Source organism: Carettochelys insculpta, chromosome 3 (assembly GCF_033958435.1).
Source record: "Carettochelys insculpta isolate YL-2023 chromosome 3, ASM3395843v1, whole genome shotgun sequence".
In the NCBI taxonomy this organism is placed as follows: Eukaryota; Metazoa; Chordata; order Testudines; family Carettochelyidae; genus Carettochelys; species Carettochelys insculpta.
Window position 1 is genome coordinate 198,778,900 of NC_134139.1, and position 20,989 is coordinate 198,799,888.

Sequence of the window (20,989 nt, forward strand, 5' to 3'; positions counted from 1 at the left end):
CGTAGAAATCCAGACGTTCACTATGACTGTCAGGGGGAGTCCACATAGATTTCTTCTTCTTTTGCTGTTGGTGTGGTGATGGGGGTCAAGAGAGTCAGACTGTTGTTCATAGGTGTGTTGGAAGAATTCTTTTAGATGGAGGCGGCAAAAGAAGGCTTCCGGGTCACCACAGAATTGCATTAAGTATGTGGAGGAAATGAGGCAGAAAGAAAGACCCCAGGATAAGAGAGACTCTTCTGCTGGGCTGAGTTGGTAGCTGGAAAGGTTAACAATATTGTTAGTTGAGCTGTGGTTGTTGTAGTATCCTGAGGTATGAAGTAATTTAGAAAATGTGTTGTTTTTTCTGTAGGAAGTGGAAGTGTGCTTTATAGATTTCTTGTCTAGTATAAGTAAAGTCTCGTTCTGTGGGGTCTTGCATGGATGCCTAATTGTTGAGGAGAATTAATTGTCTTTTGTTTATCATAAAGCATTTTGATCAAGTGGTTCCTCAGTTTCTTAGAGAGCATGTGGCACAGATGCTCGCTGTAGTCAGTGTAGCACGCTGATTGTAATGGGTTTTTCACTGTCAGTCCCTTGGATTCAATGTCCATTCTCTTGCATTTGGAGAGAAAAAGGATGTCTGTATGGATCTGGGCAAGTTTTTTCATGTAGTTGATGGATGTCCATTCCAAATGGCTGAATGTAGTGCCTTGCCTTGAATAGTACAGAGAGATAGCCGTGCTAGTCTATATACTGTGAAAACCAAAACACAGTCCAGCAGCACTTTAAAAACTAAGAAAATAATTTAGTAGGTGATGAGCTTTTGTGGGACAGACCCACTTCTTCAGATCATAGCCATACCAGAACAGACTCAATATTTAAGGCACAGAGAACCAAAAACAGTAATCAAGGTTTTCAAATCAGAAAAATTATTATCAAGGTGAGCAAATCAGAGAGCAGAGGGGCAGGAGGAGGGGCGGGGGGAAGTCAAGAATTAGATAAAGCAAAATGTGTTTGAATCCAGCTTGGGTGACCACATTCCCCTACTGCAAATATGAGACATTGGCCTTCAGGGATGGGGGCAGGGCTGCTGTCCTATGTCAGAGGTCCTTGGCAATGGGGCTCCTTCTTCAGGGTGAGGCACCAGGGGTGGGGACTCTGCAGTTTGTGATAGGGAGGCACCAGAGATGAAGGGGAATGGAGGATGGGGAGCTCCAGAATCCCCTGGTGGTGTTGGGGGAGGGCGTTCCAAAGCCTAAACAAAGGGGGGACCAGGGAATGAAACAGGAGCTGTCACCCTGAGGTGTGAGAGGCTGGGAAACAAGGCAGCTGACCTGAGGAGGGGCTCCCCGGCAGCAGAAGCTGCCTCCTCTAAGTGTAGGGCACCAGAGGACGAGGCAGCCACCCCATTGTGGAGTTTGCCAGCAGCAGGAGCTGCCACCATGAGGTGCTGGGGAATGGGCAGCTGCCCCACAGAGGATCTCTCCTGAAGCAGGAGCTGCTACCACAAGGTGCAGAGCTCTGGGGAACAGGGCATCTACCCAGTGGAGGAGCTCCATGGCAGGAGAGGCTGCCACCCCAAGACACAGGGTGCCAGGGAACAGGAGGCCCACAAAATATGGGATAATTTGCCTATTTTCTTAAAATGTTGGGAAGCCTATGAGACAGCTTAAATAAGGGACCGTCCCTGGGAAAACAGGATGGATGGTCACTTTTCATACAGCCAATTGTAAGGTCCTATATCCAGGAACAAGGAACACAGGACATATGCAGGTGTGCTGAGTGCCACTGAACCAAATTGTAAACCTGATGTCTAATGAAAACCACTTCAAGCCAAGGGGTGCTGCAGAGCCCCCTGCAGTCCTGGTTCCATAACCTACGGACATACCTGCGGCATGGAGGTCTGTATCTTGTAAAGCAATGTCTCTGAAAAGGATAAAGGGTCTTAGACTGTCAATAACTCAACATGAGGTCCCACTGAGATGCTGGGTCAAAAAAGAGAAATGTGATCCTGGGATGGATAAACAGGTAAGTAGCGGGTAGGTGTGTGGACATGGGTTTTACCTTTGCACGTATGTTGCATACGTGAGACCAATATTGGAACACTGTGTCTCATCCCAGTTCTCTGAATTTTATAAAGGGTATTGGCAAATATGATTTGAGGACTGAAAAAACTGTCTTGCAGGCTATGTCTACACTAGCCCCTTCCTTTTGGAAGGGGCATGGTAATGAGCCACATCAGCAGATGCTAATGAGGTGCTTCCATGAATATGCAGCACCTCATTAGCATAATGCTGGCTGTGTGTGGTTCGAAAGTGCCACTTTCAAATCACATGCCACCAGTGTAGACAGGGGCCTTTCGAAAGGGCCCCCTGGAATTTGAAAGCCCCTTCTTCCTATTTGCTGCATATTCATGGCAGTGCCTCATTAGCATCTGCTGATGTGGCTTGTTACCATGCCCCTTCCAAAAGGAAGGGGCTAGTGTAGATGCAGCCACAGTGAGAGGCCTAATGAGCTAAATAACCATGATGATATAAGTATGAACTGTTTTGTGTGATGTCTGCTTTGGCAGGTATTAGTCTTCAAGTTTTAATCCATTGACCATTCACATTCTGTAAATTGTGTGTGCTAGCATTGCAGCTGATGTTAAGAAGTGTTGCTATGTAAATGCCACTGAAATATGCTGGAAGGTTAGCTACTCCCACAAACAGTCTTCCAGGCTCAACCATAAAAAGACCAAATACTCATAGAAATATAGGGTTAGCAGAGACCTAAGGAGGTCATCAAATTTGACTTCCCCACTCAGAGAAGGACCAGTCCCAATTAAATCATCTCAACCAGAATTTTGTCAAGCGAGGACTTACGAGTCTCTAGGGATGGAGATTCCATTATCTCACTAACTTACACTTTCCAGTGCTTCATCACCCTCCGAGTGAAATAATGTTGATGGCCTACTGAGGAAATACACACACTCACAAAGATGTCTCCAGGAGCTAGGTACAAAAGAAACCCCTCAGAGAAAGCGTTACACTGTGGGGACTGTTAGGCTTAGATCACAGCAAAGCTCTTTCCAGCAGCTGGAAGAAGATGTGAAAGGGGGAAGTGGTATTATTATTTGGCCTCATTCCCCACATAATGGAGTATCTGGAAATACCTGAGGAATAAAAACTGATTCAAAACAGGAGAGAAAGAAAGCTGTTTGTGTATGAAACCTCAGAAGACAATTTATACTAGTTAACAAGGCAAAACACTGCCTAGATTGAATTTTTGTTCATTTGCTAGGTAATCTACTTGGATTTCTTGGCTACCACCTATAATCACTTGAAATCTACCTCTGTGTAGTTAGTAAATCTGTTCAGTATTTTATCTAAAATGGTATTGTGTAAGTGATGTGCTCGTTGAAAAAGTCTCAGCTTAGGAACAAGAGTCAGTGCATATCAATTTTCCTTTGACGAGGGGGCAGTCCGTATAATGACTCAGATAATGGTGAGTCTTTTGACCAGGGCACAATGGCACAGCTCTGGGATCCTAGGCTAGTGAGCAGGGGCATTTTGGCTGGAGCTTCTCTGTTGTTGTTTCATGCAGTGGCTGGTCAGAGCATTCATGAATCCAGCTGGGTGTGGCCCTTGCCTGAGTTTGCTTTTATGAGAGCATACTTGAAAGGCTTTGGAGAGGGAGAGGGAACCCAGGCTGGTTAAAGAGGGCACTCAGCAGTACCCCAGCTCCAAGTTGCATTCTGAGGGTGGGGAATCCGTCACAGATGTACGATGTTTTCACACACCTTACTGGCACAGCTGTGATGATATAACTTTTAAGTGTAGACCAAGTCTGAGAGTGATTAAAAGGACAAGGCATCAACTTTACCAATATAATGCATGATGTGTTGTTGGAGCCATATCAGTCCAAGGATATTAGAGAGACAAGGTGGTGAGATTATATTATACAAGTATAAGGCACTTATATACAGGTATAACTGTGTCCATACTAGAGCTTTTACCAAGAGTTAAGTTGGTAAAAGAAATCGACCCCTATCTGATATAGCTATACCGACGTACTTTCTTAGTACAGACCAGATCTTTATGTTTCACCTGACCTTAGACTATGCAACATTTGAGGGCAATATATAAGGAGAGGTTGTTCTTCTAGTTTCTTTCCGAACTTTACATAAATCAGATGCTTCAGCAGGCATCCCCTATACTATAAATCGCAGACAAGGATCACTTCTGGGGTGAAATGTGGCCAATATTAAATACCACAGATCAACGTCATCCAGTAATTCTGGCCAGAAATGAATGCAGTCTTTTGCAACTAAAACTACAGCGGGAATATGGATAGGTGGTATGTACATAGCAAATTGGCTCTAGGATAATTGCTGTCCTTGGATTCATGTTTTACGTTTTTTCCATTTCTGGAAAAAGTCCCATGGGCTTGCTTAATGACCGCATGGCCTCAGGATTTCAGTTGAAACAATTCCTCCCAGAAGCAAAGTGCTGCCTAGTACCATGCTGGATCACTTATTCCAGTGGAAGTATGGTGCATCCTGAACTACCAGCATTATTTCTGAGGTCTACAACGCCTCTATCCCACAGCATAGTTTTTACCACTGTTTTGAAAGTTAGCTCTGGTTCTTAAACTCACCGATGAGGAACTTCTTGCTCTGGCAGGTGCTGGGCAAGTGTCCACCACACAGGTTCATAGATTTCTAGATTCTAAGGACTCTGGACTGGAGATTTTCACAATTTGGGTGGCAGCTCATCAGGGCAAGCTGCTGGCAGACAGTGAAATGTTTTGTTTACCTGAGCATCTGTGGGAAAAGCTGCTCAAAGTTCCCAGTGGCCTTTCTTGGAAACTCCAATTTCCTGCATCTTTACCCTCAAGATTTTCCTTCATTAAATGTACCATATACAAATGTATGCACCATTGTGTGGTAATACAGGCTTACCCTGTAGAGTGTCCTTCCTATGGATACTATCCATGATGTTTTACAGAGCAGGAATAGGGATCAGGAGACTAGTGGAGAAGCCAAAACAGGGCTTTAAAAAACAGGCAGGATAACTTGAACTCGATCCTCACATTATGTGAAAAACTAGTGAACACACGACACACCTATGAGTGAAATGAAAAAAAACCTGAATGATCCAGTTTTCTGGGTTTTTTTAAATAATTTAATGGAATGATTGGAACAGATCTGCCAGGACTCCTAATTGAGGTCCTCTTAAGAAATCATTATCCAGATAAAGTGGACACGAAGGAATAACTTAATGAGGTGATGACAGAGTTTGCATCTCATGTTTGCTCTTGATAAAAATCTCAAAAAATGTGCTGTAAATATTCAGCAGCTCCAAAATAGTTGTAAATTCAGAATTCAAGCTACTGTATGAAAAAGCTGTTTGCAGATGTCAAGATAATTCTTTAAAGTTATGTCTAGACGAGAGGGATTTGTCAACAAAATTGATGTTTTGTTGGCAAAACCCATGGAACATCCAGATTCCCTAGGGCATTCTGTTGACAGTAAGTTGACAGAACACAGCACTTCTGTCAACAGGGGTACCTTGCTCACCACAAGAAGAATGCCTCTCTTGACAGAGCTCTGTTGACAAAAAGCCAGTCTGGGCATTCTGGGGACCCCTCTGTTGAGAGAAAGGGCTTCCATGACACTGAGCAACCCCATCTGCTGTGCTTCCAGTGGGACATTTTCCAATAGAGTGGCCAGCCAGTCCAGCCACAGTCTGTCGACAGAGTGGATTGCTCTTTGGATCTGGATTAGAGGTCTGGGTGCGATCTGTCAACAGAAGTTTTGTCAGAGGATATCTTCCAACAAAAACTTCTGCCAACAAATCCCTGTAGTCTAGACATAGCCTCAGAGAGAAGATTAAAAAAAATGTCTATTTTGGTAAACACAGTGCCTTCCCATCCACAAGCCAGTGTGTGTCATGTTTTAATGTGGCAGGCTTAAAAGGGACAACTGCTCCAGGGATCTTGAATTATTCCCATTGGATTTTAACAGAAGGAAAAACTGGAACTAAAGCAAATGTTTCTGCCTATGTTGTATGTGAGATGAGGCCTTCAGAGACTTTTTCAGACAGCAAGTATTTTAAGTTTCTGCTTCCTTAGAGGAATTTTGATTTCTTGCCTGACCCAAGAAATATGCTTTGTGTGAATTCGCATGCCAGAGTTCCTCATTGATTGTCTGAGACATTGTGAGGCTAAGTCGTCAGAGTGTTGAGAAACTCCTGTTGATGGCCATGATTCTCTTATAGAAAGCAAGAGATCAAACCTGAGATTGCTGCTGTGCTTTTCTCTTTTTCCTTTGAGTTTGTTTCTGAGATGACACCTCCAGACTCCTGTTCCCTACAAAGCTTATTAATTATTCAAATTGACAATTTAAACTGAGGCCATGAGTGCACATGACTATGGAAGGGGAAAGATGGCTATTTATTAAGAAGAGGGAAGGAGAAAGGTAAAAAAAAAATGTTCTCCAACATTTGGTGAAGATCGTGTTGTGCTGACGGCCTGAATGTGTTTCTCATTATAACCATCACTGAATATACAGTCATCGGTGTTCTGTCTCATGGCGTGCACATGGAAAAGCTAGATCATAAAGCATAATGCTACTTGCTGGAAGGTTGCGAAGTAACACTACTTTATTTCTTAGAATTCAGAATACCACACAAGAATCCCCAAAGATAGAGAGATAAAGCAGGCCGCTCCCTAAAAGACAGAAGTGCCGATCATCCCATCTTACACTAGACGGTCTTGCTACTGACTGTCTAGTGCTAGGTCCACGTCATACATTTCTCTACAGATCCTCCTATCCTGCAGACAGGACCAGTAAACATCCTTGAAATTTGAAGTGTCAGTCTCAACTTAGCATGGTATTTTATGCACCATAATCACCAGGCCCTATCTCCCTTCCTGTTCTCTCAACAGTTTTCATATGGGATCCATCTAATTTGCTCAGAACACTTTGGGTGTGTCTACACTAGCCAGCTACTTCGAAGTAGCTCGCACAATGTCAAAATAGCACGCGTTGTGTCTACACACGACATGCACTATTTCAACGTTGAAATCAACATTAGGCAGCAAGACGTCGAAATCGCTATTCCTATCCGAAGGTGGGAATAGCGCCCTACTTCGATGTTCAACATCAAAGTGGGGCATGTGTAGACAATCCACATCCTGCTACATCAGAATAGCAGGGTCCTCCATGGTGGCCATCAGCTGAGGGGTTGAGAGACGCTTTGTCCAGCTCCTGCGGGGCTCTATGGTCACCACATGCAGCAGCCCTTATTCCAGGGCTTCTGGCTGCTGCAGCTGCAGCTGGGGGTCCATGCTGTGTGCACGGGGTCTACAACTGGTTGTCATCTCTGCAGACCTCGTGCTCTGCAGGCCAACTGTGTCTGGGAGGGGACCTTTAAAGGAGCAGCTTGCTGTTGCCCCAGCAGGGCTAGTCCAGCCTGTAACCCGGTCTGCAGGCTTTGTTGGCCCCTTATTTCGACGGGGAGTGCTTGTGTGTGTGGACGCTCCACATTTCTTTCTGGGACAGCTCCTTTTGATGTTCCCCATGACTATTTCAACGTTGAACATTGACGGCACCAGCCCTCGAGGACGTGTAGACAATATGCGTCAAAGTAGCCTATTTCGATGTTCTTACTTCAAAATAGGCTACTTCCACGTAGTGTGCTAGTGTAGATGTAGCCTTTATCTGTTGTCCATAATGCCCTCCTATCAGTTAGGATCACAGTAGATGGACCTGTAACTCACAGCCTGTCTTTTGCAACTGCAGCCTGGCCCCCTGCTCAGTTCTCATTTCCTGAATGCTTGGCTTTCCTGGTTTACTGAGGCCAGAGGACTTATTTGCAGGTGACATACTTCATCACTTGAAAGTGTTGTCAGTCATCTATGTTTTTAAAACTGTGTTATTGAATAAATCAGGGAAGCCTCTCTGTTTGGGTTCAGGTTTTTTTATAATTTTCTCAACATGTAGGTGTTTTTTCCAGACATTAGAGTTTGCAGATCTGGTCTGGAGCATAACTTCATCAAAATCTGGTCCCATCTGACGAAGTGGATTTTACCACAAAAGCTCATTACCTAATAACTATATTTGTTAGACTGTAAGGCTACATCTACACTACAGCAATCTGTCAACAGAGGTTACTCTTGGAAGATATCTTCCAACAAAACTTTTGTTGACAAATTTGAGCCACACAAGTGGATACCTCTGTCCGTGCTCTCTGTCAACATAGAGCAGCCAGACTGCCCGGCCACTGTCTCAACAGAACAGACAACTGGAAGCACAGCAGAGAGGGTTGCCTGGTGTCCTGGAAGCCCTGATGTCAATAGAGAGCTCCCCGGCGCATCCACACTGGCCTGCTGTTGGCAGATTCTGTTGAGAGCAGAGTTCTGCCTCCTGGAGGAAAGGCAGAATACTACTGACAGAAGTGCCACGTTCTGTCGATTTACTGTCGACAGAACACATTTGTAATGTGGATGCTCTGTGGATGCTCTGCGAGTTTCGTCAACAAAATGCCAGTTTTATTGACGAAACTCTGGAGAGTAGACGTAGCCTATGGTGGTACAGGACTGCTTGTTTTTTGTTTCACCAAAATAAGATTCTGCCACATATGGACCCATTTCAAGCTAGAGGCACCTCAGAAAACTCCTTTTGGGCTCTGTGTTCTGATTTTGGCTAGTAGCCAGAATGGAAGACACTTGTGCCATTTCTAAACATTCTAGGATTTAAATGAGTTTGGTTCTAAAAACAGCAAGATACGAGGTGCAGCCATGATAAAAACAAGTACATCCATCAGAGAAATACAGAGGTGTGTTTTTCAAATAGCCCAAACCTGGGTCCCCTTTCTATAGGGGTAATTCTAGCACCCACAAATGTACTCTTGCTTTCTTGCAGCTGCACAGTGAATTGCATATGTGGAGCCAAGTACTTGCACCTCTAATGGCTTCATTTACACCACTTACTGTCCCATCATTAGAGGTACAAGTAGGTATGATTGTCATAAGGACTTAGCCATGGCCTAACCTTGCTCCCATAGCAGTTAAGGTAGAATACCTAGTTGTGGGTAATGGACTGAGTTTTGTACAGTTGATTGTTACTGAAAATCACACCCTTTAGTATTTGTGATTGTTTTCCTGTAGTGTTTAGAAACCCCAACTGAGACTGGGACTCAACTGTACTAGGTTCAATACAAACACTGAGGATATTCTACACTTTGACTGAGGGGCGTGATTCGCAGATACGTCAGGCATGCCCATACCAAATGGAGTTAGCATGTTGAAAATAGAGCTTAACCACAGCGGTGCAAGCAATGGAAGAAGCTAACCACACAGGTACAGGTCCGGTGTCTTGGGATGTATAGCCCCTCCCCCTTCTCATGGCTCCACTAGGCCCTATTTGTAGTACACTAGGTTGGTCAGAGCTAGCCTGGAGTTCTCCCCTCAATCTGGAAATTACACAGATGTGTAGATGCAGAATTCGCAAATCTTGCAAAATGAGACTCAAGCATAAGAATGGCCATACTGGGTCAGACCAAAGGTCCATCCAGCCCAGCATCCCCTCTGCCGACGGTGGCCAATGCCAGGTGCCCCAGAGAAGGAGAATAGAAGACAATGATCAAGTGATTTATCTCCTGCCATCCATCTCCTGCCCTTGTTCAGAAGGCTAGGGCACCATACTTGATCCCTGGCTAATAGCCATTTATGGACCTAACCTGCAAAAATGTATCAAGCTCTTTTTTAAACCCTAATAGAGTCCTGGCCTTCACAGCCTCCTCGGGCAAGGAGTTCCACAGGTTGACTGTGCGCTGTGTGAAGAAAAATTTCCTTTTATTAGTTTTGAACCTACTACCCATCAATTTCATTTGGTGTCCCCTAGTTCTTGTATTATGGGAAAAGGTAAATAATTTTTCTATATTCACTTTCTCCACACCATTCATGATTTTATATACCTCTATCATATCGCCCCTCAATCGCCTCTTTTCCAAACTGAAAAGTCCCAGTCTCTCTAGCCTCTCCCCATACGGGACCCGTTCCAAGCCCCTAATCATCTTAGTCGCCCTTTTCTGAACCTTTTCTAATGCCAATATATCTTTTTTGAGGTGAGGAGACCACATCTGCACGCAGTACTCAAGATGTGGGCGTACCATAGTTTTATATAGGGGAAGTATGATATCTTTTGTCTTATTATCGATCCCTTTTTTAATAATTCCTAACATCCTATTTGCCTTACTAACTGCCACAATATGCTGGCTACTCTTCTTAATGCCCCAGATCCGAATGCCAAGCAATTATAATTTCAGTTTTTGTTTAAAGAGAAAGCAATTTTCTAGACCTCATGTTTGCAGAGAGAAGTGTGAAAACATTACCTAAATGCACCCCAAAGACTTAGAAACTGGAAGGAAAATTAAAAGAAGCCACCATTTATTATAATTTAGAATCTCATTGTCTTCAACAGGCAAGATAAGCTTCAAATACAGATGTCCTGTCAAGATCTGGCATACCCAGCCTCATAACAATCCTTAACAGCAGAAGACTATGGTGGCTTGGCTACGTGTGGAGAATGGGTGACAAACGACTTTGCAAAGAAATCTTCTTTGGTGAACTTTCATGTGGGTCGAGAATAAGAGGAAGACCAAAGCTAAGATTCAAGGATACATGGCAAAATGCCATGAAAAAAAATTCAACATTGATCCAAATTCCTGGGAATCTACATCCTCAGATCAAAATACCTGGAAACGATTGCTACAACAGGGCACATCATCCTTCAATAGTATATGCGCAAGTCACACAAAAGAACTTTGTCTTAGAAGGAAAAACTCTCGGACACAAAACAAAAAAGCAGTCAAGTAGCACTTTAAAGACTAACAAAATAAGTAGGTGAGCTTTCATGGGATAGACCCACTTCTTCAGAAGTGGGTCTGTCCCACGAATGCTCATCACCTAATAAATTATTTTGTTAGTCTTTAAAGTGCTACTTGACTGCTTTTTTTGTTTTGATAGTATATAGACTAGCACAGCTCCTTCTCTGTTACCTCTCAGACACAAGAGTTCAGAAATAGACTGGCATGCGGTTGTTGCAGTCAACTGTGCAACTCCAATAGTGGACGGATAACCACGAGAGAAGCTGCAGACTCAGATACTGCCCGTGGATCCTCACCAGCGCTGCTAACCACTGTCTCTCGAGAAAAAATTGGGCTATAGTAGTAATATCTTCAAGCTAAGTGAACTTTTTGAGGCCTGACTCATGCGTTTTGAAAGTTTAGGGTTAGGTACTACTGGAAATAGTCCCTGCCCCACACAGGTTCAACTCTAAAAGACAGCAAGGGGTGAAGAGAAACAGATGCATGAACTTGGACGAGGTCTCATAGCAAATATAGGAACGGCTCCCAGGTGTCCTGAGTCCCCATCCAGTATTCTGTCCACTTGAACAAGCTACTTTCTAATGGTCAGCTCTGTGGCTTCAACTGGATTATAATTTAAGAAACCTCCAGAGGTAAATTTTGCCAAAGAGCTGCATCTGTAAAAGAGTTAAGAGTTTGACCCTAGACCTGTGTTTCCTCTAATTGTTTCCATTCATGTGTGGAATAAATTTTGGTATGTGCACCAAGGTATGTGTGGATGTGCACCACTATTGGAAACAGACGTGGCTGGCAGTGGGCATTATGGGACCTCTGCTAATCAGTTGGGTGGCATTTGATTCTGTACTGGGTGGCTGTCCAAGCACTCAGCTTACAGGTTTCACTGCCTTGGACCCTAGTTTGAGGCAATCCTAGAGTTCTATGAAACTGGTGTAAGCTGAAGACCTGAACCCTATTGAAAACAATGCTCATGTGTGTACATAGGACTCTGGAGTGGGAAAAGATGAATGTTAGCTTAAATGCATCCTATCAAGTCCTGTTCTTCCAAAATGATGCTTTCTAATGTTGCGTATTTGGCTTGGTGGCACTGTACATTTCCTGAGCTGTTCTCCTCTTCCTAGTGCATATCCAGCAGAGTCCTTCAGATCCTTTATTTCATCCCAGGGAAACATACTCTCAAACCACAATCTGAGCTTCCACTGAGAATTGTCAACACTTTTTTGTGCTTCCAAATCAGCCCCTGAATTATGGAGCACATCCACTGGTAGTTCAATTTAAAAGGACATCCATAGATTTTTCCAACTCTCCCAGACATCTTCAGACAAGAAATTTAGCTCGAAATTTGGAAGTAAATCATAGTTGCTGTGCGTGTTGTGAGACCTTACGACAGGGCTGGTATCCAGCAGAGATGGAAGCCAGAGACGTTCCCATTTGTGGCTTTTTCCCACAGAAGCACAGCGGTAACCTCCACCTGCCCAAGCAAAGGCAGTAGTGGTTAGAAGTTTCCACTCCATGACTGGTATAGCTTCTCCCCAGCATGTCTTTCGTAGCACAGTTTCCCTCACAGTGGGGCTTCACTCAGGCCATATATGCAAGAGCCGCACTGGTCACACGCTGCTGCATGGGCTCTGCCTGGATTCTCTGAGCAGGTTATATTTTGCGAGGGTGGAGCTTGTTTCCTGACACTACGTTTTTGTTTCTCAGTCTGTGAATTAGAGCAGTAGGGGAAACCTCAAATCCTCCAATCTCTAGACAAATACATTTTCCATTCACTATAACTGAGTCCTGTCTTTTCTCTTCCCAGAGGGTTGCTACAGCTGCCACTGAGGTAGAAGAGTTATAATAAAGACACATCCCAATATATTAACAACAGAAGATATTGAGGTGTAGAAATCTTTCCTGCAAAAATGTTTTCTTCAGGAGACAGGTAGTCTTGTGCTGAGAAGACCACTTGGGCCTGGGTCTCCAGAAAGGGGACAGATTTTCATTCTGATAAAATTTCTCATGGTTAAGCCCCCTTTTGTTCAGACCCAGGCCATCTTAAGTCCCAGCTTCCTCCATGAGATGGGCAAGGACAGTGGAATTCAAAGTGCTGTGATTTGATTGTTTGGGGGTGGAGTTAGAATTCTGCGAGGAAGCCACTGAGAGCTCCATGCCAGTCCTAAGCCTGGATGAAGGAGGAGGGTTGGTCAGATGTGTGTCGATGTGCTGACCGTCAAACAATACAAATGAAATCTGATGCCAGTACAACCAAATGTTAAAAGATGCCGGCACGGATGTCGCCCGGATAAACAAGGTCCACGATACCAATTGAGTGATCAGGGTTGGGTCGATAACTTGGCTACTGAAAGAAAATTACACCTAACACATATGCTATCCATTGGAACATGGGCGAATGAAAAATCAAGACCCTAGTATTTGACATAATGGATGGTTCGAATAGGAGAGGCAGACCTCACAGATGATGTAGTAGATTGGTGCAGAGCTAGTCTACAGAAACTAAGCCACTCCACACTGGATAGAGAAAGATAGAAGGAAATAGTGAGAGAGGCATCAGACACCAACGGGCGCTGAGCCCACGGTTATTGATGATGATGAGTGGGATTAGGTTTGTTATATTCAGTGAAGTGCTGTCCAACCTGGACTATGTTTCCTAATAGGTATGACACAGCTCAAGAGTATTAGTTTTCAGGGCACTTTCCAAAGCCTTTCCCCACACTCAGGCTTTCCCCAGGGAAACTAGGTTGAGTAGACAGGATCTGAGATTATTATGAGAGTAAAGTCCTTAAATCCAATTGTTGGTTATGCACTAGTTATTGTAGACATTTTAAAACTGGTATCACCAGGAGCAGCTGAGATTAGGCATAATACTTGATTTTGGCAAGGTTGGAAACACCTCAGAAAACAGTCATTATCAAGCTATTCCAGACCTTCTGGTTGTAGCCTGAACAGGGTAGTGCTCCTGTGATGGCTGCTATCTGGACTGACATGCATATTTACAGAATTAAAGGACAGATTTTTAAGTATATTCAGGAGCCTAGTGAGGCAAAGGGGCACCACGCAGGATTTAGAAATGTGCTTAGGTGCCTAACTCCCACTGAAATCAGTGGGAGTTGGGCACTTAGATGCCTAAATGGCTTTGACAATCTGGGCCATGAGTCACCACAGCAGGAGTTAAAGAGCCAGGCTTTGCAGATGGGGTATCTAACAGATAAACCTCCTCCATGGATTGGTACATACACATTAGCCACCGGACTGCGCAGAAACTGGAGCAAAACTGCTATCTTGTTTAGAAAATTTCTTGAATATGTTCAAATCTCCAGATATTTCAGGCTCAGTTGGACTTCTGGGCTGTCTTCCTGCTTTTTGGCCAAAATCCAGGGTCTGCTGCCAATGCAGGGCTCCCTGGATGAGGAAATTAGTGTGATATTCCTGCACAAGAATGCTGGATAAGGGGAGTCGATGAAGAAGCCGCCTCTGTTGTACAGACCTCACCTTTCATAGCCATATGCAGAAGGCATAGGCTGACTGGGTGTGATGTGGGATAAGAAAATCCTGCCTTATTTCAGGTGTAATCAAACTTATTACACTGGGCCCTACTTTTCATGCCTGCAGTTAGCAGTACCCACCCCTGCCCCCATCTCCAATGGTCCTGGAAGCGAGCAGTGGTCTCCTGGAAGTGACATACTGAGCTCCCTTGGTGGTGAAGGATGTGGCAGGAGGGAGGGGGAAATGGAAAAACTTAGAGGGAACGTCGGTCTGGGGTGAGGTTTTAACGGTCTCTGTGGAACACACAACCCAATGCTGGGCAGACAGATGAAAGATCCTTCTTCCCATCCACTGTGCATGCAGCCCTCCAGCCCTGCCCCTGGCTCCGTGCCATGCTGTGGGGGTTCCCTGGAGCAACGGCAGCAGTACAGGCAGGGACAGGAGCAGTTCCGGTGGTGCACTACCAATTACCTGAGTGCAGGCAAGTGGTGCGGGGGGAGGGGGACGAGGACAAGTCAGCCCCGTTGGCCAGCAAATGGCAGCGCAAAGGTAGCAGGGGGACTCACAGAGGTGGGCTGTATGCCAGGCTTTGTCTGTGTGTGGAGCAGGGCCAGGCTCAGGTGCTAGGCTGGGGAGAGGCAGCGGTGGCACGTGTCCCATTGCGAGTAAGAACAGCCCAGGCACGTGCCTCACCTGCGCTCCCTCCCGCAAAGCCGCCTGTGTCCCATTAATGACATTGCAGCTGCAGGGAGTGGGACTTTGCTGCATGCAATGTCATGCCCCCCAGGGGGCCTTCCACTTTGCACACCCTTGTGCTTATTTTATAAAGCTGCACCAGGCTCCGCGGGGTGGCTTTGAAGGTTTGGAGTTAGAAAAGATTGTTCTCCACTTTAACTCTTCACACTTCCTGGTTGCTTAGCTCAGATGCTGGAACTGGACAGAGGATTTTAGGCTTTTTGCATATTTAAAGTCCCAGAGCAACTTCATCAATCCAGAAGCTTGCTTAGTCCCTCATCCCTACCCCATTGTCAGGCAGGGTCTATGCCTGGTTTGATTGCTGCTGTCCTCTGCCCAAGTGAAGGGTATGTTTCAGTGGTGCTGTGTGTAGGACCAAATCCAGGTGTTAAGAAGCCACCATGCCATTGGTCCTGAATCACTTCTGCATGGTGAGAACATAGGGACGGCTCTACCAGTCAGATCAATGGTCCTATCCTAGATAGACCAATATCCTATCTTTCAGCAGTGTCTAATGACTGGAACATGGCATTTATCAAGCGCTCCAGTGATCTGAATCAAATCATACCAGCTTAAAAGAGGAGGAGTAACACAGCAATGCATAAGACTGGCTGACCTCGCTGGATTTGCAAGCACTTATCTCTGCCAATGACTAGCAAATTGACAAATTTGCTGTCATCTAGACATAGCCTTAGACTTTTTTTACTTCATTGGGAGCGTTTCCTGATAATAGAGATATAGTAATGGTTGTGTGGTGACATCTGCCAGAGCAGCGTGATGTAATAGGTAGAGCAAGGGATTGGGAGTCCAGAGTCATGTCCTGTAGTTACTTTTAAATCCTGCAGAATGGCAAGAAATATGAAAACTGAAAATATTGGAGGCCTGATTCTTCATTGCACTGAACCTAGTACAGATGTTTACACCTTTTCACAATGGACATAAAGGGCTATCACTCAGTTTTGAAGTGTTGTACACCTGCTGTGGGCTCAGTTTCCTCTTGTCTAACAAGCAACTCAGGGTGCAAAACAATGGAGAATCAGTTCTTGCTAATTTATTACTAGATGCGGACAGTAAATAGAATCCACACAAGCCTGAAAGTGACAAGTCCATCCCAATTTACAACACACTCTTCCTAATGCTCACTTTAGATGAGAGCTGAGGAGATAATGGATTTTTTTTTAAATTCTCTGGACATTCCAGGAATGAAAAAAAAATATTGGTTTGAGTGGAACTGAAATTAAAGTACACTGCTGGTGAATACAAAATCAGCAAAAACAGTTTTGATTCATCAAAATTGAAACATTTTGATTTAGACTGTTTTGAATCATTTTGCCTCTCCTTTCAGTAGAATTCAATGATATTTTGAATAAAAAAAGTAATTAAAGAATTTCAATCTAAAAATCAAAGCATTTCATTTTGAAAATATCGAAATAAAGATTTTTGATTTTTCAAGGCTTCTTTTGCTTTCTATTAAAGTATTTTTGACACACATGAACGTGCAAGGGGTTTCTCACATCAATATTTTTTGCCAAATTAAAAAAAAAGTTGCAGACAAACACTTTGTCCATCTTCACTTTAGATACAGAGGACCCTATTCTGCTGTCATTTCAAAGTAAATCAGGAGAAGCTCCAGCAAATAGAGTTACAGCCAGTGAAAAACAGTAGCAGAGTAGAATGAGGACCATGATAGTGAATACTAAATTATTGGGGTGTTTTTTAACAAGGGACAGAAGTTTACTCAACATCTCTCTAATTACTGTTTGTTCTTGAACAAGGAAAACTGCTTTGTAAAATAAAAAACAAACAACAAAACAATAATCCATGTAGATACACCTCAGCAAGCAGCAAGTCAGTGGTAGAACCTGGAGTCACATGTCATGAGTTTTAGCAGTTTGTTTTACAATGTGCATGTTGCTTGATAAGCAGGCTGAGTCTGTGCTGCAAATTTTTAGTATAAGAGGAGGATCTACCTTGGTTGATTTTGTACACCTTGTTACATCCCATTCCCAAATCTGTCAAACACAAGACAGCCAAGACACAGAGGAAAACTTCCCCCATTCAAAAACAATAACCATGAGAAAAATTTGCTGACTTACTAAAATGCTTTACATTTCCAGATACACCTGTAGGATGCAGGACATACTATCATGAGCCATCACAAACAGCAGTGCTTTCACTTCCCCACATTATTCAGCCAGACAGTTCTGAATGAACTATGCCCTGCAACTCAGACACTACCAATGAAATAATCTTGAAGTATTTTATTGATAGGTGGAACCAGCCCCTAGATTTGTCCCACACAAGTTCTCCAGATGAATATCTTTCATAGGGAGCAAGAGAGCAAAGCGCTGACCACTTGTGGTCATATGCACTACAGAGCTCATAGCACATTGTACAGGTTGAACCTCCCTAGACTGGTGCCCTCAGGACCTGACCAGTGTTGAACAAGAGAATTTGCTAACCTCTGGAGGTCAATGCTGTTTAGCAGCATAACCAACACTTCCACTGCTTACTGGGCTCTTAGAAGACATTTAGGGGTGAATTACAGCTAAATAAGTGCAGAGAACACTGAGAACCAGGACTGGTGACTCCTAACAAACTTTATGGGACCACAGAAAACTTTGACAAATCAAGGATAAGTGGTTATCCAGCTAACTAAAATCATGCTGGATTATAAATGTTACCAGAGAAGAGAGTGTTGGATTAGAGAGGTTTATCCTATACAAGGAAAAGCGGTCACATCTTGGCCACAGTATGAATAAAATAAACAACAATCACCACCTTCTCCTGCTTCAGGCAGGGGGCTGGACTCAATGACCTCCTAAGGTCCTTTCCAACCCTAGGATTCTATGGTTCACCTAAGACCACACCAAGCAGAGGCTCAGCTAGAGTCATTTTACTTAGTTCCATTAATCTGATGTTGGGTTTCTGTAGCATCCTCTGGTTCTCATAGTTCACTGTTTAGCACTGCTAGGACCTTCACCTTCTGACACGTGCAAGTTTCTGTTGCTCAGCCAAAATAGCACTGGTGTTGTGTTACATTACAAAAGGTGTGAAAACCACAGCTGGAGAGCTGGAGAAAGGGGTAAAGTGTGAGGTGGCAAAGTTTGCAGATGTTACTAAACTCTTCAAGAGAGCTAAGACGAAAGCAGACTGTGAAGAACTTCAAAAGGATCTCACAAAACTGAGTGACTGGGCAATAAAATGGCAAATGAAATTTAATGTGGATAAATGTAATGTACACTCATCCCTCATTAAATGAGTACTTTACTAAGGAGTAGTCACTAAAAGGATGAACATATAGATCTACCTTTATTCACTAAACGTGTGAACTTCTCCTGCTTATATGAGTGGGGTCCCTGGCTGGGGGCCAAGGAGACCTGCAGCCCCCGGCTGACTCTGCTTCAGCTGTAGGGTCCCTGGCTGTGGGGGTGGGGAGACTGCAACCTCATGGCTGCAGCCTTCTCCCTCCCTTCCCTCAGACATGAAGCTGTCTGACAGCCCTGTGGCTGAGGGAAGAGAGGAAGAAGGCTCTTAGCCTGGTTCCCTCCCCTGTGCTGGTGGGAACATGAACCTGACCAGCCAAGAGCTGATCAGTTTCCCGCCCCGCAAGCCATGGGGGGACTGGAACCAGCCTGCCCCTGGTTCCCAGCTCCTGCCACTCTGGGAGCCAGGAAACTGACCAGCCGTGGTGGTTCCTAGCTCCCCTCCCCTTACAGGAAAATTCGAGTTATGCAGGGGCTGCAGGAACAAACCCAGGGTAACTCCAGTGTTTACTGTATTAGTTCCTCCCCCTGCCCATCTGCCCGCCTGGCAGACCTCATCCTGGGCCAGGTTTTACCCACCTTTAGGTTCCAAACTGCCCTCAGCCTTAACTCCACCCCCAGTGGTCCCTAATCACTCCTCAGCAGCCCAAAACTGCCCTCAGCCTTAGACTCCCCCAGCAGCCCCAAACTGCCCCCAGTCTTACATCCCACCACTGAAGAGGCTGCCAGGTGAGCATACTAGTTTTGGGGTGAGTGAGTGTGCTTGACTGTTTGAATTTTGAATTGCGATTCTGATTTCAGGTGGGTGATTTCAGTTTCAGTTTCTGTGGCAGTTGGGACTGAGTGCCTGACCTTTGTTCCCTTGATTACCTTGGATCAGCCTTCCCCTGTGTGACTAACAAGGAGTTAGGCCTGACATAGGCGAGCAGGCTTTAGAAAGCCAGAGGCAGAGCTACCAGCGGGCTGCAGACAGGGGAATTTAAGAAGGGCAGCAAGTGATCCCGCTGCTGAAGATGAGGTGATGAGGAGTACTGGGATGCCAGAATAGCATGCCTATTATTTCAAAAACTGTTTTGAGACAACAGGTGCATTTCAGAGACACAGATGGCTATTTCAGGATATCATTGTATCCCAAAATAGGGCCTGCGATCTAGATATAATCTACCTGACCTGGGAAATAGTCAGCAATGGGCTTGATTCTCCAGAGCCTTTCATTGTGAGGTGTAGTGACTGACACCTATGCAAAGACTGTGAGCAAAACAGTTCTTCTACAGTGGTAGTAGCATTTTACACCCACTTTGCATGGATACTAATAAAGCATATGGCTTTTCATCCATAAACCTCCAAACACTTTAAAAAAGGAGATTACAGTCACTTCCCCATTGTACTGATTGGAAAACTGAGGCACAGAGTGATAACATGACTTTTCCAAATCACTGTCAACAAAGACAAGATGAGGATTGATGGTTCCTTATTTCCAGCACAGTGCTCTATCCACAAGCATATACTACAGCTAATATAAGGTGCAGAGCAGTGGCCATTCAGCCTAAATACTGACTCTCCCCTCTATTTCTCCAACATGGACTAATTTCCCCTCCTCTCATACAGCTGTTAAAATGAAAAATCCTATTTGTCCTTTCTAAAATATTGTAAATAATAGTAGAACACTAGGTGGCACTGTTGTTACAATGAAAACCCCTAGCTAGTTGGTGACAAATATTTTATGCCTTCTGCAAACTGGAATGATTCTTTTCAGGCACTGCAGAAGTTTAAAAAATTGCTATAATTTCTTCAGAGACTGCGTGAAATCACTTTGGTGACCTAAGTCGTCTTCTGCATGGGTAGGTGTTCATGTATATAAAGGCACCATCACAAATCGGACAATTTGGTTTTTCACCAGAGATTACCAGCAACTGAGCCCAAAGGCTGAATGGACGTTGACAAAAGGCTATCATTTTACCATTAGCCTGGGACCCAACCAACTCAAAGTGTACAGAAAGGCTGGGAGAAGCATGAACTGATGCTACATACTTTCTACCCCTCTTGATAAACCCAGAGCTTTTGATCTGTCTTCATGCAGCCTTCTAACACACACATTCTGGCAGTATTAACATTACTTCTTTTAGAGTAAAATGGGATCAAAATCAAAACCACAATCCTGAAATGCTAAAGAATGGGCAAAATACACATTGAACATTTAGGAGTCAGTTTTGTCATCATAAACTCAATTTAAAAGAAAATATTGGAGATCCTTAAAAGAATTGTTAAAAAAAACAAACAAACCATGATTCAGCTTCAGTCCCTTGCTCTCCTAACATAGAAGGTGTCTACCTCTATGCCCAGTTCTGTTTCCTTTTCTGTTGATGAGTACAATTTACTTACTGGAGAAATCCCATTGAAATCAGCTGTGGTCCATGGTATTATTTGGGTTTGTAGGTGCTACATGATGCAAGTAAAGGTAGCAATTGAGTTCTTTTCTTGGTTAAAAATTGCCATCATGTAATGGAAATCACATCTAACTGGTTAGATAGATATCTATCAGGATGGTCTAGACAGTGCTTGGTCCTTCCATGAGGGCAGGGGACTGGACTAGATGACCTCTCGAGGTTCCTTCCGGTTCTAGTGTTCTATGAACCTTAGTGCATCTTA